This window comes from Bos grunniens, chromosome 21 (genome assembly GCF_055505025.1).
Source record: "Bos grunniens cultivar Pamir isolate PY7600 chromosome 21, Bosgru_T2T1.0, whole genome shotgun sequence".
NCBI lineage: Eukaryota > Metazoa > Chordata > Mammalia > Artiodactyla > Bovidae > Bos > Bos grunniens.
The window spans coordinates 1,848,059-1,872,981 of NC_141185.1; the positions used below are offsets into that span (position 1 = coordinate 1,848,059).

A 24,923-nucleotide genomic window follows, 5' to 3' on the forward strand; every position below is an offset into this window, starting at 1 on the left:
CTGTCCCCGGGTCCTCAGGCCTCCTGACTTGGGGTGACTCACACCACCTGCTTCCTGGGTCCCCAGTCTGCGACGGCAGCTCGTTGGACTTCTCAGCCTCCATCATCACAGGAGCCAAGTCCCCATAGAAAACCTCCCTGGGGGCACACATGCCCCTTGTCCGTGTCTCTGGAGAGCCCTCATCACCAGCACATAGAGACGTGCGTCGTGTATGTGATGTGAGTGTGTGGACACCGGTTAGTGGGCTTCCCTGGTGGCTCAGTGGGAAAGAATCCGCCTGCCAATGCAAGAAACGCGGGTTTGATCCCTGGGTCAGGATGATCCCCTGGAAAAGGAAATGGCAACACACTCTGGTATTCTTGCCTGGAGGATCCCGTGGACAGAGGAGCCTGGCAGGCTACAGTCCATGGTGTCACAAAAGAGTCCGACACAACTCAGCAGCTAAACCACCACACCAGTTAGCACACACGTGTTCCCTGGCCGTGTCAGCCAAGAGGGCTGAGAAGCAGCAACACCCCGGCGGCAGCAAGCAGCCCCCGACCAGGGCCCAGATATTGGTTTCTAACAGTATTCTCCAGCAATACCAGGGCTACCTGGAGAAATGAGTGATCCTAGGGCCGGAGCAGAGAAAATTCAGAGAACCTGCAGCTTCCTGTCATACCAGAAAGTCAGAAAGGGTCAGCAAGCCACAAGCATGTCCCAGACATGGGATCCACCTGAAGGGCTCCCAGTGGCCAAGACTGGAACAGTTTGAGCAGTAAAACAAACAGCTCAGGATTCTGATCCAAAGCATAAAACAAACATCCAGGGGTCTGTACTGATATAAGAAAGGGAAACGGGTAACTAAGTGGGGAGAAGAGACAAATTTCCCTGCAGAATTCCCAATAATTTATGCAGATGCTCTGCTCTCACGGAGGCGGAGGCGGACTTCCCAGTCCCCGGCTCTGAGCTGCAGGGTGACCTCGTCCCAAAAAGGACAGTGTGGGAAACTGGGGGTGTGGGGGAGCAGCCAGACTACAGCAGAGAAATCCAACTCACCGTGCCTCAGCCAGAGTCTAGACCAGCGTCAGCTGAGAGACACGACATCCAGAGTGTGTGCCTCTGAGATCGTGTGAAGCTGGGCTTATCTCCGCGTCGTCCGCCTGGACCCCGGTGTAATCGTGAGAAAAACACAGACAGATTCCAGTTGAGGGACGGCATACCAAACACCTGACCAGTTCACCTCAAAACTGTCAGGATCGTCGGAAACAAGGGAATCCCGAGGAACTGACCCGACCGAGAGCCGCCTGAGGAAGGGGGATGACTCGGCGGCCTGGAGCAGAAAAAGGACACCAGGTAGCAACTAGGGAAGCCTGGATGGCGCACAGACGCCGCTTAGCAGTCAGGTCTCCTTGGTAATAATGCAGGACACCAGGTCAGTCACTGCATGAGACACGCCGTCCTAACGCGAGAGGTTGATAAGAGGGGAACTTGGGGTATATGAGAACTCCGGACTAGCGTCACGATTTTTCTGTAAATCTCAACCTGCTCTAAAAGAATTAAGTCTACTTTTTTACTTCTTACAAGAGGCATGCGTTTCATTGCAAGTAAATTATGCCTCAGTAAAGCTGGTTTTAAAGTTTAAAACAGGATGGACTTAGAGACTGTCATACTGAGTGAAGTCAGGCGCAAAAAGATAAATAGCGTATGATACCGCTTCTACGTGGAATCTAAAAAAGGAGTACACATAAATTTATTTACAGAGAAGTAGAGTCATGGACATAGAAAGCAAACTCATGGTTACCAGGGCGTGGGGCTGGGGACGGGTAAGTCGGGAGATTGGGGTTGACATATAGACGCTACTGTATGTAAAAAGGGAGGAGGAGATGGCAACCCAGCCCAGCGTTCTTGCTGGAAGATCCCATGTTCAGAGCCTGGCCTGGAGGGCTACAGTCCATGGGGTCACCAAGAGTCGGACACGACAGAGCCATGAAACACAAACAAGCGTATAAAACAGATAAACTAACAAGACCCCAGCACACAGCACAGGGAGCTCGACTCAGTGCTCTGTAACGGCCTATATGGGGAAAGAATCTAAAAACGAGCGGGCGTGTGTGTGCGTGTGTGCGTGTGTGTGCGTGTGTGCGTGCATGTGTGTGTGTCTGCGTGTGTGTGTGCGTGTGTGTGTGCATGTGCGTGTGCGTGTGCATGCGTGTGTTTAGTCGCTCAGTCCATGGGGTCACAAAGAGGTGGACACGACTGAGCGATTTCACTCACTCACTGTATGCATATGACTTATTTCACTGTGTATCTGAAACAACACAACATTGAAAATCAACTATCCCCCAATAAACATTTTTTTTCAAGTTTAAAACAAAATGTGGTCCCTGCTCTTGGGAGCTTTCGTCTCATGAAGGAGGAAGGTAGTAATGTAGAAAAGCATGCATTTGAGTCGCAGGCTGTCTCCTCCCCTCTGAGTTAAACCCACAGGACCCAGCAGGGAGCCTGAGGCAGGCAGATCACTGGCCTGGCCAAGAGGAGAGAGTGCAGAGCTCTGGGCTGGCCACGCTGGCCCCAACCTCGGTGCCCACGGAGTCACAGACGTGGCAGAACAGCACAGAGGTGCCTCGTAAGGCGTTCTCTTTTCTTGGAGAAAGATGGAAATCCCCCAGCGCTGAGATGGACGTGCCCGGCGCTCGGCCGTGGCCAGAGACTGTGGCAAGGCGATCACCATTCCCACATTAACCAGGTTTCCAGGAGAGCAGCGCGCGGCCCGGCGGGCCTGAGGCCGCCCCGACGAGAAGCCCACCACCCACCGCCCAGCCCCCCAGCCCCACCCCCACCTCCACAACACACTCTGCGTTAAGTATAATGGGTCTTCGGGAATTTATTTTGCCAATTTTAGAGCCCACTATAAAGAAGAAATATGAGAGAATTTTATGGGGTGTACTGTATATCTTTAATACTCGTATTTTTTCTCGAAATGCTGAGAATATCAATTACGCTTATGGCTTTATGAGGAGCTGCTCCATCCCCCTGGTTGGCAGAGCAAGTTTTAGCAGAAAATGAGCAGCAGCGGGCACGGGGTCACCGGGTGCCCGGTGGGCGCTGAGGTCCTGGGCTGTGTTTGAGGGTCTGGCGGATTCACATGAACCAAGGGCTGTTGTTCGGGGGACTTTCTGCATGGGTGTGTGTGGGGGGGGGGTGTGTGCGTGGGGATGCCCCTCCCTTGAGTCTTCTTTGTTTGAGGAGAGGATGGTCTTGGGGGAAAGGAGCCCCCAGCCCCCTGCCCAGGGCAGAGGGAGGCTCTGCTCAGGGGGCCAGCCCCACGCCCTGTTCCCCTGGCCACAGCCCAGCCCCCCCAGCCCCCACCCCCGCACCCTCGTGGACCACCACTCTGAGCCCAGGGTTCTCTGTGGGCTCTGCCCCCCAACTGGCCTGGAGGGGCCGGGACATCAGAGCTGGGGAGATCTCTGTTAGCAGGCGGCTGGCCCGGGGGTCCAGGCCACAGGGGGCTGCCCTGGAGGTGCGGGGTGGGGGCTGAACAGGCTGGGCTCTGGTCCTGGCCCCTCAGCCACTGAACAAGGGCTCATCCTACGGAGGGCACAGAGCCCCAGGGGCGACCGGGCGCCCCAGATGGAGACACACGGCACACGCGCACACACGCATTGCACGTTTGCCCCGGTGGGTCTCTGCTCCTCGTGACTGAGAGACTCAGGAAGGAGCCCCCTCCCCACCCTGGGCCCTGATCCCCTCGGGGTGGGGAGCCCCGGGCGCTGCCCACAGGCGGTGGTACCCCCCCACCCAGTAGCTGTGAGGTGGTGTCCACTCCCGCCTCTGCTTAGAGTTATTTACGGCTCCGATGCGCGTGTTTGTTTAAAACCTGCTCCGGGATCCATCCAGCCTGCCCCTTCCTCAGCCATTATCGGCCATCGCAAAAGTGCCGAAGAGAGAGTCATAACCAGCAGATTTATGAGGCAGCAAGCACACAGAACGAGCCAACGAGAGAAAATGAAACCCTTTACCTGCGTGGTGATTTATGAGCTGGGCGGGCAGGCGCTGCCCCTGAGCACTCTGACCTCCGCCCTCAGACTCTGCCCTCCCGCCCCTGCCCGCTGTGGGGGGCCTCAGGGCTCTGACCGCTGCTGTGTGATCCCGGGCGCACCCCTGCCCTCTCTGGGCCTGTGCCAGAGGGGAGTGGACAGATGGGCCCAAGGGAAGGCGCTAGTCCAGACGGGGTTCCCCTGGCCCCTCCCCGCACCTACCCCCGCCTGGCCGGGCCTGTGGCCCCTGGGCACGGGGCAGCCCGCTGCTGGGCAGGGCTGGACCCCATACCCTGATGGCCCAGTGCCCCAGCCTCCCTTTACAAGGGGCCCCCTTCTCTCCCGCTGGCCCCTGTAGAGGGGGCTGAGCGGCGGGAGTCCGGGCAGCTGACCGGCCTCTCCCGAGACACAGAGGAAGGGGCTGCTCAGAACCCTTCAGGCCTCGGCTGGAAAGCCCCCAGGGAGAGAGGAGGCCAACAGGAAGGGCCGGTGCTCTCGAGAGTCCTGGGCCAGAAGAGGCTGCCGTCCACAAGAAGGCCTTTGAGCCGCAACGGCTGCAGCCCCTCCATCAGGGGTCCCGGCGGAAGGAAGGGGGCTCGCGAGACCGAGCCCTTGGCCTGGCGGGGAAAGCACTCTGAACAGGGAGGGCCCAGGCAGCCTCCTCGACAGGCAGGGCCGGCAGTGGGCCTCACCCCCGGAACCCGCTCTGAGACAGAGCCCACCCCCGAGCGGGCAGGGGCCCGCGGCCGTCTGCAGGCCATCTGCCCAGCCAAGGTAGGCTCAGAGCCGGTGGGTGGCCCCCATGGCCCCTGAGGACACCCCGACCCTTTCTTTCACCCAGTCAGGACAGGTCAGGGGGGTCGCAGCCCCCCAGGGTCAGGGCTCAGGCCCACGCAGGAGGGTCCCTCCCAGAGATGGGGTCTCACCGTGCCCCCCCACCCTCCCACGTTGGGGCCAAGTCCCTCAGAGGCCCTGTCCCTCCGGCCAGCTTTGCTCTCTGTCCCCTGTGGGGTGGACAAGCCAGGATCCCTTTGCCCACCTCCCCCTCACACCGCCGAGTCCAGACACCCCACACTCACTCCTCTAGGCCTCCCTGAGACTGAACCCCAAACAGAAACAAGAAACAGGGATCTCAGAAGTGGTGGTCCTGCCAGGAAAACAGGATCCAAGCCATGGGCTCTCCTCACAGCCAGAGAAACCCCTTGGCTTCCAATGCCCCGTGCTCGTGGCCTGAACAAGGCGTTCCCTCCCCGACAGGGTCAGGTCCAGCTCTGCCTCCCAGACACCCTCCCCAACCCCACCGGGCTCACAGACCTGCACAGAGACACACTCAGCGGGTAGAGCCCCCAGGGAATTCCGCGAGGCCGTGGGACCCAGCCACCTCCTCTTGGGGACCCCAGGTCCTGGGCTGTAGGAGGATCTCGGCACCCACACCCAGGTCAGGAGCCCCGTGCAGTCCGTGCGCAGGGGCTGAGCAGTGGGGACCCGGCAGATGCCCATCCGGGGCGTGCAGCCCCCACACCCCCACACCCCACCCACATGGGGCCCCCCGGACACAGGAAGGAGCCACCATTCAGTCCTCCCGCGGCCGGAGAAGGAGCTGGAGAAACTGCATGACCACAACCTGAGAAACACCTGCCCCTTCCTGTCCCCAGACAGCGTCCACCATCAGCTCCCCATGGTCATCGAGAAATGGCGCCCACCCTGACAATCACCCCCAGTTGGCCCTGTGCATACACACTCACAGTGGTGTTCACACAAACACGCCAGGCCGGGCCCGGACCCTGTATCCACCTCCCGCTCCGGAGGAGGTGAGGCGCTGTGGACTGCGGAGTAGGAGGCGGTGAACGGTTCTCGGGACGAGCCACGGAGGCCCTGGCCCCTCCTTCCCCCGTGCCACCAGAAAGCCAGATGTTCGACACCTGGGTAGGCCCACGGGCTCCCCAAGTCCCGGCTCCTGGTCCATTCTCCTACCCTGAGTCCTCACCTCTGCAGGGCTTGCACCTGTCAGATCCAGGAGAGCGCTGGGCCCCCAGACATGTCACCTCCATCTCAGGGGACTCCAAAAAGTTCCTTGCAACAGAGGCTGCCGCCAAGAGGTGCTCTGTGCTCTGTTTTGTGTGGTTTCCGCTTCTTTCAAAAAGAAGAACGCGGGGAAACACAGTCTGTAAAGCTTCCTGGGGGCTTAGAAATGAGCGGGGCTCTTTTGGAGAAAATACGAGTTTGATTTTTCAATTAAAGCCCAGTCTAGGCTGTGCCTGAGCCTCCAAAAGAGTGTCTGCTTGCAAAGAGCTTGCTGGCCCCATCGCCACCCCACTCCCACCCCAGCATCACGCACGGCACTGCGAGATGTCATCCTGAGCTCCGGGCTGCGGTGGAGGCGCTGAGAGCCGGCCCCACCTCCAGGAAGCCCCCTGGGCTGCTCTGCACTCAGCTCAGCTCCTGTGGCTCAGAGCCCTGGTTGGGCCTGCCTCCGAGCCAGCCAGGGGGCCTGGGGCCCTCGATTTGCCACCAGCACCCAGGTTTACTCGTCACGGCACTGTCACCCCCACCCAGGCTCAGGGTCCCAGGCTCCGGGACGGGACGAGGAGGCAGAGCAAAGAGGTGCCAGACACCTGCAGGCACCCCTCTGGTGTGACACCCAACTCCAGCTTCAGCACCCCCTGCGGGGTCCTAGGACCCCCAAGACCCACCTGCCCAGAGCCCCCTCCCCTCTGCCCATTGGCCAGGGCTGCCGGGCGCCCTAATCATGAACCGACTTTAAAGCTCCCCTGCTCCCACTGTGGGCTCGCCGCCCCGGGGCCAAGGAGGCAGAGAGAGCCAGCCCTGCACCCCAGACCACACCCATCCCCCCAACAGCCTGGTGATGCTGGCCAGATTGGAAACAAGAAGCCAAATGGGGAGGGGTAGACAGGACAAGGTGGGGGGCTCTGGGAGGAGCCAAGGACAGCACTCTGGCCAAGATGGAGACTCTAAAGGGGCGTAGCGTGGAGAGGCCCACGGTGATGTCACCCAAGGGTGGGTGCTCATGCGGGCGGGGTACTGGGGATGGTTTGCAGAGGGTGCCAGTCCCAGCATCCTTAGCTAGCTGCACACTCCCACAGGGCTACATGGAACCCCCCACCCGCCGGAAGGTTCCAGCTTGTCCTGCCCTCATGCGCTCATACCACAGCAGAGCACTGACCCCTCCCTGGCCCGAGGGTCCTGGGCAGCGCTGGGCTGCTTCCCTGGGCACCACCCCCCCCCAGGACTCCAGGGCTGGGGCGCCCAGTCCACCTGGCCTCCGCCCGCGGGTGAGGCCCTCCCCCACCCAGGATCCGTTTCCTCGGGTGGACAGGCCGGGACATCTGAGGGCACCTGTAGCTCAGAGTCCCCGAGGTGCTGACCGGCTCAAGGTCCCTGGCCCACCGGGCTCCCTGCATGGGAGTCACCAGCTGTAACGCCGCGGCCACCCGCGCTAGGCCCTCTCTTTCCGTCTCGCTTGTTTTCTTCCCGCCGTAATTGAAAAATCAATGCGGGGCAGGGTTTCTGTGCAAACCACAAGCACGATTATTTCCAACCACACAAGGAATGAGCCGGGAGGAGCGGCGGCTGCTCCACGGTGGCCACTCGGGTCCGGAGCGGGCGAGCCCCCCGCAGACGCCAGTGCCGGGGGCCGGCCTCAGGGACCCCTCGGCCGACAGTCCGCTCGTTGGTTCTCATCGGGTCTGCCCCCCTTGCCCCCGCCCCCCGCCCCGTGGCTTTGCCCGATCATGTGGTGCCAAGCTCATAAATACCAGAGCTTAATGAACGGCGTGGAGGTTAATTAATTGTAGGCATAGTCCACGGCCCCGCCGTACCTGTCATGAAATACATCTTCCGCTGGAACTTATTACGTTTTTATCAACTCAGCTTCACGAGTCCCGACGCGCACCTGGGCCGTGGACCGTCCTCTGCAATCAGGTCCATTTGGCTTTTATGGGTTTGCTCAATTTCACCCGAGGGACAGATGGGACAAAGCAAGGAAAGGCCACCAGTGCTACCAGGCGTGGGACGAGTGAAGGCCAGGCGCCAGCCCGAGTGGACGCCACCAGCCCCCGCCTGCCCAGCCACGCACAAGCCTTGACCACCCACCCCGCACTGTCCCTGCCTCCGGCACCCGCCCCCCGGCCTGGGGGGCAGCATCACCCCCAGGGCTGGCTGTGCCCCTACCTTCAGGCTGGCTCCCAGCCTCACTGTCCCCACGCGGGGGCCGTGAGACTAAACTGTGCCACCCTGAGCTGGCACCTGACCCTGAACCGGCCCCTCCACTCAGGGACATGGTGGTGGGAGGCAGGAAGTCAGGCTCCAGAGTCCCAGCCGGGGGTCCCCCCATCAGTGGCAGAATCCCCAGGCTGGAGGGAGAAGGTAGGAGCTCAGAGCAGGGGGCTCTGCCCAGAGCTTGAACCCACCTGGGCCCCCTGTGTGCTGCCTGCAGCTCCGCTGGGCCAGGGTCAGGGAGGCATGGAGACCTGCCCCCACTGCCTGTAACCCCACCTGCAGCGGTGGGGCCGCTCCATCCCCCACTCCCCAAAGATAAGCAGCAAGGGACCAGCGACAGCCCGTGGGACTGAGGCTGTTGCTCGCTCAACACAGGCCCCCCACCCGCGACCGGAGCTCACCAAGGCCTCCCTCCTGGACAGCATCCCTGCCCCCACCCCCACACCCCGAGCCCCCCCCCACCACCACGAGAACCTGGCATCAGGACCACCCTGCAGGGCGGCCACCACACCTCTGCCCTGACTGGGTGAGAAAGGGCCCGCCCCCAACCAGGGGCCCCCAGGACCTGGTCACCCCCACAGCTGTCCCCCAGGTGGTTCACGTCCATGGGGGAATGGAGCCACTGGCCACAGCCCGCTCAGCGTGCCTCGCTCCCTCTAAGGCACTGTCTCCCACACATCTCCTCAAGGCACTCCTCACTCGCCCCGTCCAGCGTGGGGCCACTGGCCGACGGGGCCACTGAGGTCTGGACAGGGGGCTGTTCCAACCACAGGGCTGGATTTTAAGACTGTACTTGATTTAGTCGGTTTATTGCTGTAGACCGACACGAGTAAACCATGCATGTTTGTGGTCAACAGTTTGAGAGGTACTGACCCGAGCATCCCAAGGGAAATCAGGCCTGGGTGTTCACTGGAAGGGCTGATGCTGAAGCTGAAACTCCAATGCTTTGGCCACCTGATGCGAAGAGCTGACTCATTTCAAAAGACCCTGATGCTGGGAAAGATTGAGGGCAGGAGGAGAAGGGGACGACAGAGGATGAGATGGTTGGATGGCATCACTGACTCGATGGACATGGGTTTGGGTGGACTCCGGGAGTTGGTGATGGACAGGGAGGCCTGGCGTGCTGCAGCCCATGGGGTCCAAAGAGTCGGACACGACTGAGCGCCTGAACTGACCTGACCTGACCTGAGTGTGCACAGCAAAACCATCCAGGCCCAGCACGTGACAACTGGGAGCCGCGCGGTCACCAGCCCACTCGCCCTCTGCGCCTGGCCTCAGCCGCCGGGCGGTTCTGATCCGTATTCTGTCATTAAGAATCGCTGTTTAGTTGCTAAGTCGCATCTGACTCTTTGTGACCCCGTGGACTGCAGCACACCAGGCCTCCCTGTCCTTCACCAGCTCCCAAAGTTTGCTCAAACTCATGTCCATTGAGTTGGTGATGCCATCCAACCATCTCATCCTCTGTCGTCCCCTTCTCCTCCCGCCCTCAGTCTTTCCCAGCATCAGGGGCTTTTCCAATGAGTCGGCTTTTCGTTATCAGTGGCCAAAGTAATCAGTCCTTTCGTTATCAGTCCTTCCAAAGAGTATTCAAGGTTGGTCTCCTTTAGGATTGACTGGTTTGATCTCCTTGCTGTCCAAGGGACTCTCAAGTTTGCACTTTCTGGAACATTCTATGCATTCTTTGCAGACTCATCACTTACATTTTATCTGCTTCCTTCATTCAGCATTCAGATACTCATGTGCAGTGTGCTGTTTTTCAGTGAGAGGTGTCCACGTTTGGACACGCCAGGCTCATCTGTGCACTCGGCTGATGGACGTCGGGGCTGTGTTGGCTCCGGGCTGTTAAGGCCGTGATGCACCTCCAGGCCCAGCTCCATGTACGTGGGCCCTTCCCCTCGCAGAGGAACGTCTGGATCACACAGCAGGTGTCCATACAATGTTTAAAAAGATGTCAGCTTGGAGCCTATTACACAGAGTGAAGTCAGTCAGAAAGAAAAACACAACACAGTATATTAATGCATGTATATGCAGTTTAGAAAGATGGTAACGACGACCCTATATGCGAGACAGCGAAAGAGACACAGATGTAAAGAACAGACTTTTTGGACTCTGGGAGAAAGCCAGGGTGGGATGATTTGAGAGAATAGCATTGAAACATGTACGTTGCCATATGTAAGATAGATGACCAGTCCAAGTTTGATGCATGAAACAGGGCACTCAAAGCCGGTGCTCTGGGACCACCCTGAGGGATGGTGTGGGGAGGGAGAGGGGAGGGGGGTTCAGGATGGGGGACACATGTACACCCATGGCTGATTCATGTGAATGCATGGCAAAAACCACCACTATATTGTAAAGTAACTAGCCTCCAATTAAAATACATAAACTAATCTGAAACGAAGCTGTCAGCTTGCTCCCCAAGGTGGTCGCTCCCCTTACGTTGCCCGCAGCAGGTCTGAGCGCCCCAGCCCCGCCCCCGCCTCTCGGACCCGGGGCGCGGCCAGTCTTTTTACTTGTTGTTCGTTTCGCCAGCCTTGCAGTGTTGCTGCTCTGATAGGCGGGGGGCACCTACCACCATGGTTCTAACTTCGTCCCTGTGACAGCTAACCAGGCTGGGCATCCTGACCGGTGCTGCGTGCTATTAACCATTATTGGTTGGTGGTGGTGTCTTTTCCTTAAGCATAGTAGCATTCTTCAGGGAAGCCACCTGGGTCTTTCAGGTAGGAAGGCGTCTAAGTACAAACTGTATTTCTTTCATAGATACAAGGCTACCTGGCCATCTGTTTCATCCTGCGCTGGTAATTTTTGTCTTTCAAGGAATCTGTCCATTTTCTTTATCTTTTTGCCGGCTGATTAGCTACGGTTCCTTGATGTGTGGTTTATCGATTGTTTTAAGGTTTACAGGAAGCATATGTAACTGATCACAGTCCACTTAAGCGATGTCATAGCACTTCATGTACAATTTTACACATTTTATACATTTCCTTTAAGTCACTGATTTTTTTTAAACTTTTTTTTATGTGGACCATTGAATTGGTTACATTCAATAAATTTTTTGGTTTTATCGGTTTTATCTTTGGTTTTACTGGTTACGTGAAACATTGCTTCTATTTCATGTTTTGGTTTTTCGGCTGTGAGGCACATGGGATCTTAGCTCTGGACCGGGATCAAACTCACACCCTCTACATTGGAAAGTGAAGTCTTAACCACTGGGCCACCAAGGAAGTCGCCAAGTAGTTGAATTTATTGATATAAAGTTCTTCCTAGCATTCCTTGTGCTTTTTATATCAGTGGAATCGGTTCTGATGTCACCTCTTTCATTCCTGATACTGGTAATTTGTTTTCCCCCTTTTTCTCTTGATCCGGCAAGCTAACGGGTTATTGCTGTTATTGATCCTCTCGGAGAACCAGCTTTGGTTTCACTGATTCTTATTGTTTTTCTGTTTACTGGTTCATTGATTTTTCACTCTAATCTTTATTACGGCTTTTCTGCTTCTTACTTTGGGATTCATTTGTTCCCGTTTTTCTAGGTTCTGAAGGTGGACACTGAAGTCATTGATTTGAAATCTTTTTTCCTTTCTAATATAGGCATTCGATGCTATAAATGATGTCCCCCTGAGGAGTGACTTAGCCAAATCCACACATTTTCTGTGGGATTTGCAGTTTTCATTTTGATTCAGTTCAAAATACTTTTCAGCTTCCCTTCTGGTTTCTTCTTTGGCCCATGGGTTATTAAGAAATGTGTTAGTTTCCAAATCTGGGGGTTTCCAGAAATCCTCCATTTCTCATTTAATCCTACTATAGTCTGACAACACACTTTTTATGACTTGGTTCCTTTCATATTCTGGGAGTTTGTGTTGTGGCCTGGAATACAATCCATCCTAGTAAATGCTCCATACGTGCATGAAACGCATGGCCATTCTCTTGTCGGGGGCGAGGGTTTCGTGAAAGTCAGTTGAGTCTGACTTCTAAGTCTTTGATAGCCTTACTGATTACTGACTTGTGACAATTATTTAAAAAGAGATATTACGATTCTGGCTTTAATTGTGGACTTTTTCTAATTCTCCTCTTGGTTCTGTTAGTTTCTGCCCTGTGTATTTTGAAGCTCTCTTATTTGTTGCATAAACATCTAGGATTATTACGTCCTCTCCATGAATTGACCCCTTTATCATCACGAAACACTTTTCTTCATCCCCGGCAGTATTCTGTGCTCTGAAAGCTGTCTTGTCTGGCATTAATACAGCCACTACAGACGTCTTGTGATTAGTGTTAGCATAGGATTTTTTTTCCAATTCTTTTCTTTAAGTATTTATTCAGTTTACCTTTTGGCCGTGCTGGGTCTTCACTGCTTTGTGCGGGCTTTCTCTAGCTACAGAAAGTGGGGGCTACTTTTCACTGCAGCACGTGGCCTCGGTAACTGCGGCTCTCACGGGCCAGAGGCTGCAGGCTCGGCAGTTATGGCACAAGGGCCTGGTTGCTCCACGGCATGGGGCATCTTCCTAAACCAGGGATCAAGACCATGTGCCCTGTTTTGGAGAGCAGACTCTTATCCCCTGTACCACCAGGGTTGTCCCCTCCAATTCTTTTACTTTTAACTTATTTGTATCTTTATATTTAAAGTGTGTTTCTTACAGACAAAGTATAGCTGGATCTTGCTTTTCTACCCAATCTGTCAATCTGTATCTCGCTTGGGCTATTTAGACCATTTACATTTAATGTTCTATTGGTAGGTTGAAGTCCGTTATCTTGTTGTTTTCTATTTGTTCCATCTGTTTTTCTCCTTTTCATTTTTTTCTGCCTTCATTGGGATTAATTCAATATGTTTTATGATTTTATCTTTTTGTTGGCTAATTAGCTATGGTTCCTAGATGTGTAGCTTGTTGATTGTTTTAACGTTTATAGGAAGCATATTTAGCTTATCACAGTCCACGTCAAGCGATGTTATAGCACTTCATGTACAATATAATAACGTTAAAATAGAAGATTTTCACTTATTCCCTTCAAAACTTTATGTTGCTGTTTTATACATTTTACTTAATTGTAGGTCATGAATGGGCTTCCCAGGTGGTGCTAGTGGTAAAGAACCTACCTGCCAATTCAAGAGACACAAGAGATGCAGGATTGATCCCCGAGTCGGGAAGATCCCCTAGAGGAGGGGGCATGGCAACCCACTCCAATCTTCTTGCCCGAAGAATCCCATGGACAGAGGATCCCATGACAGGCTACAGTCCATGGGGTCGCAAAGAGTCGGACACGACTGAAGGGACTTAGCACGTGTCATAAACTCCATGTTGCACTATGACCATCTTTGTTTAAACAGTTACCTGTTAAATGCAGTTGAACAGTAATAATGCATCTCATGTTTACGTATAAAAGTGCTGGCTTCAGTACTTCCCACCACTGAATATGGCTCCAGATGCCCACCCAGTACCATCTTCTTTCTCCATGAAGGACCTCCTTTACCACTTCTTGTACCGCAGGTCTTCTGGTGAGTCCTTTCAGCCTTTGTATGTTTGTAGCTGCCTTTTTTTGCTTTGTCTTAGAAAGACATTGTACCGGGTATAGAATTCTACGTTGACTGATTCTTTTCTGTTGAGGACTTGGATGATGTTGCTCCACAATCTGCTCCGCATTTTCCATCCGCCGCCATCCTTACTTTGCTCCCACAGTATGAATCTTCTCTTTTACTTTCCGGCTGCTTTTAGATTTTTGTCTTTATCACTGCCTTTCAGCAATTTGATGGAGGTGCACTTTGGTGTGTTTTTTTTTATGTTTCTCCTGCTGGGACTTCCTTGAGCTTCTTGGATATGTACATTTTCCTCATCCATGATAAACATTTGGCCGTTATTTCTTCCAGTATTTTTCTGTCCCACCCCTCTCCCTCCTTCAGATACTCTAATTAAGCATATTAAGCAACTTGCAGCTTTCTCAATATTCACTGACACTCTATTTATTTTTAAATTAATGTTTTTCTATGTTTCAATTCAGATAATTTCTATGGTTTTATCTCCAACTTTGCTAATCATTTCTCCTGAAATATCTAATCCATCATCAATTATAAACCCTGAGTTTTTAATTTTAGGCACTGGAGTTTTTATCTCTAGAAGTTTGGTCTGAGTTGTTTTTTTAACATCTTCCATATCTCTGCTTAACTCTTTGAACATATGGAATCCAGTTGTAATAACTGTTTTAACGCTTCTCTCTGCTCATCCTAACATCTGTGTCAGTGCTGGTTTGGTTTTGATGATTTATCTCCTCATTTTGCATTGCATTTTCCAACTCCTGTGCATGTTTGTGTTTTTTATGGGATTCCAGACATTGTGAGTTTTACCTGGTCGGTTACTGGGTTCTTGAGCTCTTTCTGAGATGTGGAAAGAGTTCGATCCCTTGGGGCATTGCTTTAAAGGCTTTCTAGGCAGAAGTGGAACAGGCTTTAAGTCTGGGTCACCGGCCGCAGACATAAGGCCCTTGGAAGGCCTCTGCCTCAGGCCCAGGAGTCCTGAACTTTTCTAGATGACTGTGGGACAGACACCACCCCTGAACACCAGGATTACCCCAAATCCTTTCCTACCTCAAGCATTTCCCTGACTCACATGTGCCGATAAACCCTCAGCAGAGTCAGCAGAGCCCTGAGCAGGGCCCTCTGCGAGCCCAGGGCTCCCGTGTGCTGCTCGTTCCTCCCACATTTTCAGCTCCCTGGTTCCCGCATCAGCTCCTGCTCCAGAATCAGGGAGGGTCGCCCACGTCAGCGCTCCCTCCCGACTCAGGGAGGGTTCTCAGCCTCTAACCCTACTCCACTGCCTGATGTCCCTCATCTTGAGAATGGGCTTTTAAATATATTTCTGTCTACTTCTAGCTTATGTCAGGTGGGAAGATGAATATGGTCCATAGCACTCCATCTTGGCTAGAAGAAGCCCCATTTTATTTTATTGCCTTGAATTGGATTAGTTAGAAGTGACTAGTACTCACAAAGGGATGGAGCCCAAACAAAAGCAATACCCAGTTGTGGATGTGACTGGCAATCGAAGCAAGGCCCGATGCTGCAAAGAGCAATACTGCATAAGAATCTGGAACGTCAGGTCCATGAATCAAGGCAAACTGGAAGTGGTCAAACAGGAGATGGCAAGAGTGAACATTGACATTCTAGGAATCAGTGAACTGAAATGGACTGGAATGGGTGAATTTAACTCAGATGACCATTATATCTACTACTGTGGGAAGGAATCCCTCAGAAGAAATGGAGTAGCCATCATGGTCAACAAAGGAGTCCGAAATGCAGTACTTGCATGCAATCTCAAAAACAACAAAATGATCTCTGTTCGTTTCCAAGGCAAACCATTCAATATCATGGTAATCCAATCAGTAATGCTGAAGAAGCTGAAGTTGAACAGTTCTATGAAGACCTACAAGACCTTTTAGAATTAACACCAAAAAAATATGTCCTTTTCATTATAGGGGACTGGAATGCAAAAGTGGGAAGTCAAGAAGCACCTGGAGTAACAGGCAAATTTGGCCTTGGAGTACAGAATGAAGCAGGGCAAAGGCTAATAGAGTTTTTCCAAGAGAACACACTGGTCATAGCAAACACCCTTTTCCAACAACACAAGAGAAGACTCTACACATGGACATCGCCAGATGGTCAACACCGAAATCAGATTGATTATATTCTTTGCAGCCAAAGATGGAGAAGCTCTATACAGTCAGCAAAAACAAGACCGGGAGCTGACTGTGGCTCAGATCATGAACTCCTTATTGCAAAATTCAGACTTAAATTGAAGAAAGTAGGGAAAACCACTAGACCATTCAAAGTGAAAGTGAAGTCGCTCAGTCGTGTCCGACTCTTAGCAACCCCATGGACTGCAGCCTACCAGGCTCCTCCACCCATGGGATTTTCCAGGCAAGAGTACTGGAGTGGGGTGCCATTGCCTTGTCCAGAGAACTAAGCTAGCGAGATCTTATTTGACTACCTTTGGAGCAAATACCTAGACCATTCAGGTATGACCTAAATCAAATCCCTTATGATTATACAGTGGAAGTGAGAAATAGATTTAAGGGACTAGATCTGATAGACAGAGTGCCTGATGAACTATGGACTGAGGTTCGTGACATTGTACAGGAGACAGGGATCAAGACCATCCCCATGGAAAAGAAATACAAAAAAGCAAAATGGCTGGCTGAGGAGGCCTTACAAATAGCTGTGAAAAGAAGAGAAGCAAAAAGCAAAGGAGAAAAGGAAAGATATAAGCATCTGAATGCAGAGTTCCAAAAAATAGCAAGAAGAGATAAGAAAGCCTTCCTCGGCGATCAATGCAAAGAAATAGAGGAAAACAACAGAATGGGAAAGACTAGAGATCTCTTCAAGAAAATTAGAGATACCAAGGGAACATTTCATGCAAAGATGGGCTTGATAAAGGACAGAAATGGTATGGACCTAACAGAAGCAGAAGATATTAAGAAGAGATGGCAAGAATACACAGAAGAACTGTACAAAAAAGATCTTCACAACACAGATAATCATGATGGTGTGATCACTCACCTAGAGCCAGACATCCTGGAATGTGAAGTCAAGTGGGCCTTAGAAAGCATCACTATGAACAAAGCTAGTGGAGGTGATGGAATTCCAGTTGAGCTATTTCAAATCCTGAAAGATGATGCTGTGAAAGTGCTGCACTCAATATGTCAGCAAATTTGGAAAACTCAGCAGTGGCCACAGGACTGGAAAAGGGCAGTTTTCATTCCAACCCCAAAGAAAGGCAATGCCAAAGAATGCTCAAACTACCGCACAATTGCACGCATCTCACACGTTAGTAAAGTAATGCTCAAAATTCTCCAAGCCAGGCTTCAGCAATACGCGAACCATGAACTTCCAGATATTCAAGTTAGTTTTAGAAAAGGCAGAGGAACCAGAGATCAAATTGCCAACATCCGCTGGATCATCAAAAAAGCAAGAGACTTCCAGAAAAACATCTATTTCTGCTTTATTGACTATGCCAAAGCCTTTGACTGTGTGGATCACAATCAACTGTGGAAAATTCTGAAAGAGCTGGGAATACCAGACCACCTGACCTGCCTCTTGAGAAAGCTATATGCAGGTCAGGAAGCAACAGTTAGAACTGGACATGGAACAACAGACTGGTTCCAAATAGGAAAAGGAGTACATCAAGGTGGTATATTGCCACCCTGCTTATTTAACTTGTATGCAGAGTACATCATGAGAAACGCTGGACTGGAAGAAGCACAAGCTGGAATCAAGATTGCCGAGAGAAATATCAATAACCTCAGATATGCAGATGACACCACCCTTATGGCAGAAAGTGAAGAGGAACTAAAAAGCCTCTTGATGACAGTGAAAGTGGAGAATGAAAAAGTTGGCTTAAAGCTCAACATTCAGAAAACGAAGATCATGGCATCTGGTCCCATCACTTCATGGCAAACAGGTGGGGAAACAGTGGAAACAGTGGCAGACTTTATTTTGGGGGGGCCCAAAATCACTGCAGATGATGACTGCAGCCATGAAATTAAAAGATGCTTACTCCTTGGAAGGAAAGTTATGAGCAATCTAGGTAGCATATTCAAAAGCAGAGACATTACTTTGCCAACAAAGGTCCGTTTAGACAAGGCTATGGTTTTTCCAGTGGTCATGTATGGATGTGAGAGTTGGACTGTGAAGAAACCTGAGCGCCAAAGAATTGATACTTTTGAACTATGGTGTTGGAGAAGACTCTTGAGAGTCCCTTGGACTGCAAGGAGATCCAACCAGTCCATCCTGAAGGAGATCAGTCCTAGGTGTTCATTGGAGGGACTGATGCTGAAGCTGAAACTCCAGTACTTTGGCCACCTCATGCGAAGAGTTGACTCATTGGAAAACACCCTGATGCTGGAAGGCATTGGGGGCAGGAGGAGAAGGGGACGACAGAGGATGAAATGACTGGATGGCATCACCGACTTGATGGACATGAGTTTGAGTGAACTCCAGGAGTTGGTGATAGGCAGGGAGGACTGGAGTGCTGCGATTCATGCGGTCGCAGAGTCGGACAGGAGTGAGCGACTGAACTGAACTGAACTGAGTACTCACAAAAATTGGGTGGCACAGCTCAAAACTGTGCCCTGGGACTCCCCTGGTGGTCCAGTGGTTAAGACTCCTGCCCCTAATGTAGGAGGCATGGGTTCGATCTCTGTTCAAGGAACTAAGATCCCACATGCTGTGTGGCATGGCCAAAAGATTTTTTAAAATAAAATAAGAAGTTTTTTTAAAAAAGAACTGTGGGCTGTGTCAGGAGAGAAACCCAGTTGCCTGGTTACCACTGGGCACCACATGCCCTGGCACACAGTGCCCAGGAGTGTTTGCTGAGTGAACAGTTGGCAGGACAAATGTGACATAAGCCCCCGGCCTGGCAGGAGAATAAGCCAGCACCAGGAAGACTGTCCCCAAAGGCCCCCACTCAGCATGTACACCCTGGGTCCTCACTCTCTTCCATCAGGAGATTCCTCTGCCCATACTGCGCCCCCAGCACCTGCAATCGGGGGGCTCTACCATCATTCAGCACCCCATCTCCTGGCACTGTCCCCCCGAGAGGATTCCTGTCCTCATCCTCTCAGCCTCCCAGAGCCCCCACCCCAGAGTCCTCCAGCATGACGGGCTCCGGGCTCCCACAGTTCAAATTCAGACCATCGAGACCCAGCCTGGCAGCAGTGTTAACCTCTGTGACTTAGGGAGACAGGCTTCAAAAAGATTGCAGGTCCCAGTGCAAAAATGGGCAAAGCGTTTGAATAGACATTTCCCCAGTGGTGGCCAACGAGCCCAGGAGAGGACGCTCAGCATCACCAGCCATCAGGGAAACGCGAGTCTAAAGCACACTGAGACGTCGCCGCACACCCACTAGTTTGGCCACTACCAGAGAAAGAGAAAACAACCAGGGCTGGCCAGGTTGTGGAGCAACGGAAGCCTGTGCACTGCGGGCGGGGCTGTGAACCGGCTGTGGGCGGGGCTGTGAACCGGCTGTGGGCGGGGCTGTGAACCGGCTGTGGGCGGGGCTGTGAACCGGCGTGGCGCTTCCCCAGAAGGGTGAGCACAGAATTACCAGCCTCTCCGCTCCTGGGTGACCACTCAAAAGAGGGCACAGACTGGCACCAGTGTTCACACACCCACGTTCGTCACTCACAACAGCCAAAAGCGGAAGCAACCCAAGTGTCCGTGGCTGGGTAAATCGATAAGCAAACTGTGGTCCATCCATACAGTGGAACAGGATCGAGCCATAATAAGGAGCGAGGCTCTGACACCTGCTCCAACGAGGAGAAACCTGGATGACGCGACGCCAAGTCAGGCCTGTCGCAGAAGGGAGGACACGATATAGTTCCGCAGTCACGCGCAAATGAAGTACCAAGAGCAGTCAGTTTCACGGAGACAAAAAGGAGAAGGGTGAGGGCGGGGGCTGGGGGAGGGGAGGGGTTAGCGGTTAAGGGGCGGAGTTGCTGGAGACGACGAAGATGCAGGTGCAGATGGTGTGACAGGTACACAGCGCTGTGAACGTCCTCAGACGGCCACTGCGCAGTCGTGCACTGAGATGAGAGCGATGGCGCTGTGCTCACTTCACGCTATCGTAAAGGCAGGGGCTGCCTACAGCCCAGGCGGTCTCCGGCCATACGGAGTCTCGGGCACAGCCAGGCTGGGCGTCTGGGGACCGAGCTGTCAGAGAGGGCGAAGCTGATGCTCTCAGCCTCTGACACGTTGACGTGAAGGAAGCGGGCTTTCTCCCACCTTCGTATGAATCCCACTCAGCTCTGGCTGAGGGTGTGCGTCTTCCCAGAAGCATAAATTTAGCAGATTGAGCGGGGAACGGCAGCTGCCTGGGGCTAATAGTGTGCTGAGCACCCATATCTTAGAGGCGGGGCGGGCACTGAGGTGGTGCGGGTGGGGCGCCAGGAGCGCCCCAGCCCGGAGCCCTCTCCTCCACGGCTGGCTTGGGCAGGTTTCGTGGCTTTTTATAGGAAGGTAAGCCAGGCCCGTAGTCCCCTCCACCCATCCTGGCTCTCATCACGCCCCTCCTCCTCCTGTCTCCCAGCCTCTGACTCTGCCTCAGTTTCCCCACCCACACCAATGAGGAGGGCTTCCGTGCCCAGGGATCCCTCAGCTCCAACCCTCTGGACCCTCTCCCAGGCCTCCCAGGCCAATCTCCACTCTCGCCCATGTCAGGCTGAAGTTGCCAAGACCTTGGGCTGGCCTCCATGCACCCTGCCCTCTGCTGACAACTCTGCAAAGGCATCAACTCTCGTGACACACACACAGAAACGGGCACAGACACGCCTTCAGAAACACACATGGACACACACCCCTCCACCAGCACACCCGGGCATCCAAGTGTATCCCGCAGAAAGAGACAGCACGCATTGGCCCCACCCCCTGCCACCTCTTTGGAGGGCTGTTCAGAGTCCCGCGAGGCCCCAGCCTTCTAAGCCGGCAGCGTGATGAGCAGACACACACCAGGGGCTGCCGTCCACTCCCCAACGCTGATGATCACGGTTCCCTCGGTCCCGGGGGACTGCCAGGATTAAGTCTGAAATTGGATGCGTGGAGCCGGCATCTGGAGCCCCTGCCCAGGCTTGGTGACCCTAACAGCCCTGCAGACCTCCCCCTGGGAGCCCCCGGCCCCCACAGCACGCCGGGTGAACTTGAGGGGGCCTGGCCACGCTCCTCCATGGTGGCCGCTCCACAGACAGGACACAGCTGATTCCTGCAGGGCCCCTGAACCACAAGTCGGAAGGGCAGGGCAGGGTGTTAACAAGGACTTAGACACACCGTTGCTCAGGCTCACACACTCACAGCTCTGCTGGGAGCGAAGGTGCCGAACGCCCTTCCATCTCCAGGCAGCCCTGTAAGCTTCCCACCACCCCCTCCCCTTCCCCCCATCCTGGGCTCCAACCTCAACCCCTCCTGTGTTTCCTTACGTATCCATCTCCATTGCACTGGGTTTACACACATTCGCTCATGGTTGACATTTATAAACAGATTTCAGATCAAAGCCCAGATTTCTGGCTTTCTGGAAATATTGGAAGCTCCAGCTGCAGGGGCCATCATGGAGGCATCAGCTGGTGCCCAGCGATGGCTGGCTCGCCCTCTGAGAGGTCCCAGCTCCCCGCCACCACCCACCCTGTCCGGCTCCAGAGCCCTGCAGACTCTGAGTCTGCAGCCCTAGGGTGAGGCCCCAGTAGAAGCCAATGGGGCAGCCTGCTCCGCCACCCTCAATCAGAGTGGGGCCGGACCCCAGGGCATCCACCGCAGCCGGGCCTACGGAGAGATGGGGGTGCCCACCAGGTTTGTTGGCAGCAAAGGGCCTGGCCTGAGTGGGGGAAGGGGGCCAGCTGAGGCTGTGGGGAGGCTGGATGCACAGAAGCAGTAGGCTTCGGGGGCCCAGCTGTGGGAGAGGAGAGGATACTGCCCACAGGCGCTCTATGCCGGACCTACTCCAGACAGCCAGGCTGCCTCCTCCCAGTAACCCAACTGTGCCCAGTTTTTGAGTGGAAAAACTGAGGCTCAGGGAAGTGCCCCATTTTGCCAGTTCTCCCAGTTAGCAGCTGGTAGAGGGACCCCTGAACATCTTCCTTTGACAGCTGATGTTTGACATCCCCCCCCCCGGCCCCTCTGAAGTGGGAGCTCAGTGGTAAAGAATCCACCTGCAATACAGGAGACAAGAGTTCGTTTGATCCCTGGGTAGGGAAGATCCCCTGGAGGAGGAAATGGCAACCCACTCCAGTATTCTTGCCTGGAGAATCCCATGGACAGAGGATCCTGGCGGGCTACAGTCCAGGGAGTCGCAAACAGGCAGACGGGACAGGTGACTGAGCACACACCAGCCCTCCTGAGCAGGTCTGCAGGGCTCAGGGGGAAGAATGGGGGCCCAGGGCGGGAACCTGCTTGTGTGCCATGAGCCTGTCCCCCAGAGGTGATCGTTCAGCCGGCCTCCCTGCTCTGCTGCAACACTATGGGAGGGATCGGTGGTCTCCGGAGGCCCCTGCTCGGGGCTCTGGGCTCAGCCCAGAGCGGGAGCAGCAGCTCTCGCGGGGGCCGGGGGTCTGTGCTACCCATGAATCCTGAGCTCTGACTGAGCCTCGGGGGCCACTTGGGCCCAGAACTGGCTCTAAAAGGCACTTCTGGTCCTAAGCGGGTCCTGAGAACCGACCCCAAGGTCCCCGGGAGCTCGTGCGCACATCACCCTCGACCTCAGGGACCAGCATTCCAAGGGGAAGCCAGGAAGGCCCCGGCTGCAGCCCACCCGCCTGCTAGCCACCCACGGAGCCGTGAGCAGGGCCGCCCTTGCCAGCGGGGTTTCATCACGGCCCTGGCCGCATCTCGGCTCTCCGACGTGAGCCACCAGGCCAACCCAGCAGCTAAGGGGCCAGTCAGGGTTGGACAGGGGCTGCCTGCCTCCCTCGGCAAGACCTCAAGGGGGCTGGGGAGAGCCTCTGCCCGCAGCCCAGCTCTCATGCCAGGAGTCAGCAGGCCTGAGCCTGCAGGGCCGGGGGCCAGCTGTTCTGGGTGGTGAGATGAGGCATGAGGAGGGGGCTTCTCAGCTACAGACACGCCATCCCCCGTCAGAGTGGGGAGAATATTCGCAGAGGCTGTAGTGAACTTGGGGAAAAGCAGGAAAAGGGGAGAAGGACTGAAGGAGAAAAGGGAAAGGTGGGTGGGTGAATGGATGGACAGACGGATGGTGGAGGGACGATGAGTGATGGCTCGTGACAGGTGGTGGACGGACGGATGAGCTGCCAAGTGACAGTCACGGCCGGCAGGCCCCTCGGGACACCCGGTCTAACTCTCACCCAGAGCAGGGTCCTCTCTGCCTACCGATGTCAGGACACCGGGTCTAACCTTCCCCCAGAGCAGGGTACCCTCTGCCCACCGACGTCAGGACACCCGGTCTAACCTTCACCCAGCATGGAGTCCCCTCTGCCCACTGATGGGGCCTCCCCCAGCCACTCCCCCACCCTTGCCCCCTTGCCCCCTCCCCCATCCTGGCCCCCTTGCCCCTCCACCATTCCGTCCCCCACCTTCGCCAGTGCCGTCACCTGCCCCACGACACTCCCCTCTGGCCCATCTCAGGTTCGCCATGGCCGCAGGTGTCCTCAGCAGCCCCTGCAGACAAGCCCTCGGGTCAGCCCAGCCCTCGGTCTCCTGGCCTGAGAGGCCACTACAGACAGCGTCACCCAGGACCCACTGTGCAGGCAGGGAACCCGTGCCCCCACCAGGCCCACTGCTTCATACCCCCCCTCACTGCCCCTACCCTGTGACCCGCTCCAGGCCTTACCCCCCGGCCACTCCCCTGCAGGTTCCAGACACCTCACACCCTGCTCCCCCATGCCCAGCTCACCGGCCCCTTAGCAAGTGGCTCCCTAAGCCCTGGAGGCCTGGGGAGAGGAGGTGGGCCCCGGCGCTGGGCCGGTCCCTGTCTTACTGGTCTCCCACGGGAGCAGGTCCCTTCCCACCGCTGAGCCTCGGTCCCCCCACTGAAACGTGCGTGCAACAGCAGAGCCCCGGGGGCTTGGCACCGGGGTCCTAGAGATGTCTCGGGCCTGGGGCCTTCGCCTGGCAGCTACAGCATCAGCCCCGCAGGAGGAAGCACACACCCTCCCTGGCTCCTCTCAGCTGTCCATCACTCCCGGAGCACCCTGGAGGCAGGGCAGAAGCCCCGGAGGCCAGGACCTTCTCCGCTGTCTCCAGGCGCCGCTGTCCAGAGGGCAGACAAAGCACCCCCAACGAAGCACATCCCCAGGCAAGGGACCACCGAGCTGAAGGGAGGAGGAGGAAGGGCTGCCCCCCATCTCCTTCCGCCTGACGGCGGCGGGGGTGGGGGGTGGCCCACAGCACAAATTCCCTGAAACAACTCTCGAGCACATAACTGATTCTCTTCTGCTTCAGAAACTTTATAAATCATCTAAGTCTGCTTTTATGTATATTTAATTTGCTCTTAGAAAACTTAGATCACCATTTAGTCTGATTATCACTTGGGAGCTGATGAGAAGGCAGTTTGAGATTTTAACAGCTTCTCCTCAGAGTCCCTCCACTCACAAGGTTGGGGTGGTGAGGTTGGGGTGGGCGAGCTGGGCCCACGTCCCCCCGGAAGGCAGGAGTCCCCGCAGGGTGGCCAGATCAGCCCCCAGCCCCCATGCCCACCCCACGTTGGCCAGGAGGACCCAGCCTCACCTGAGCTTCCAGCTGGTTTTCTCATCCATCGGGGGAGGGCGTTATCACAGAGCAGAAAGAACCTAAGTGGGCAGAGGGACGGGCGCCCCCGGGTCTGCCCCAACCAGGGGCCGCAGGGAAGGGCACCCCAGGCCCGCTGTCCCCTGGGCCTCGGCGCGCTCCGTGGGACCGACCCTCCAGCCCGCGGGCCGAGCTGCGTCCAGCCCGCGGGCCGAGCTGCGTCCAGCGGCGGACTGAGCGGAAGACTTCCGGGACATCCACACTGCCCCGCGCCGCACGCGCTTGCGCAAACGCAGACCTGGGAGGAGAACGGGGCTATCGATTTTCCCCGTCAGCGTTGTCGCGTTCCCTTAAGGGCATTCACCGGGGCTTTTAAGAGCCACAGCACTTCCACAAAGGAGCAGATTACCCACAGACCAGGCTGCAGCAATTCGCTCTCCCTTCAGACCCTGGTCGGGAGGGCTGGG

The 24,923-nt window shown here is 55.0% G+C and overlaps 1 long non-coding RNA gene across 2 annotated transcripts in view; it reads right to left on the reverse strand.

Moving 5' to 3' along the window:
• Window positions 1–24,718, reverse strand: part of LOC147348876 (uncharacterized) — a 33,466-nt gene extending 8,748 nt beyond the window's left edge. The window contains exons 1-3 of one of the 2 annotated variants that reach the window (XR_015150250.1): window positions 24,457–24,718; window positions 9,962–10,224; window positions 9,055–9,254 (exon numbers count right to left, since the gene is read on the reverse strand). This is a non-coding gene — a long non-coding RNA (uncharacterized LOC147348876). Of the gene's footprint in view, window positions 1–9,054; window positions 9,255–9,961; window positions 10,225–24,456 lie in introns of those variants that run through there. The other variant, XR_015150251.1, reaches the window with a different exon arrangement.
• Window positions 24,719–24,923: the final 205 nt, after the last annotated feature.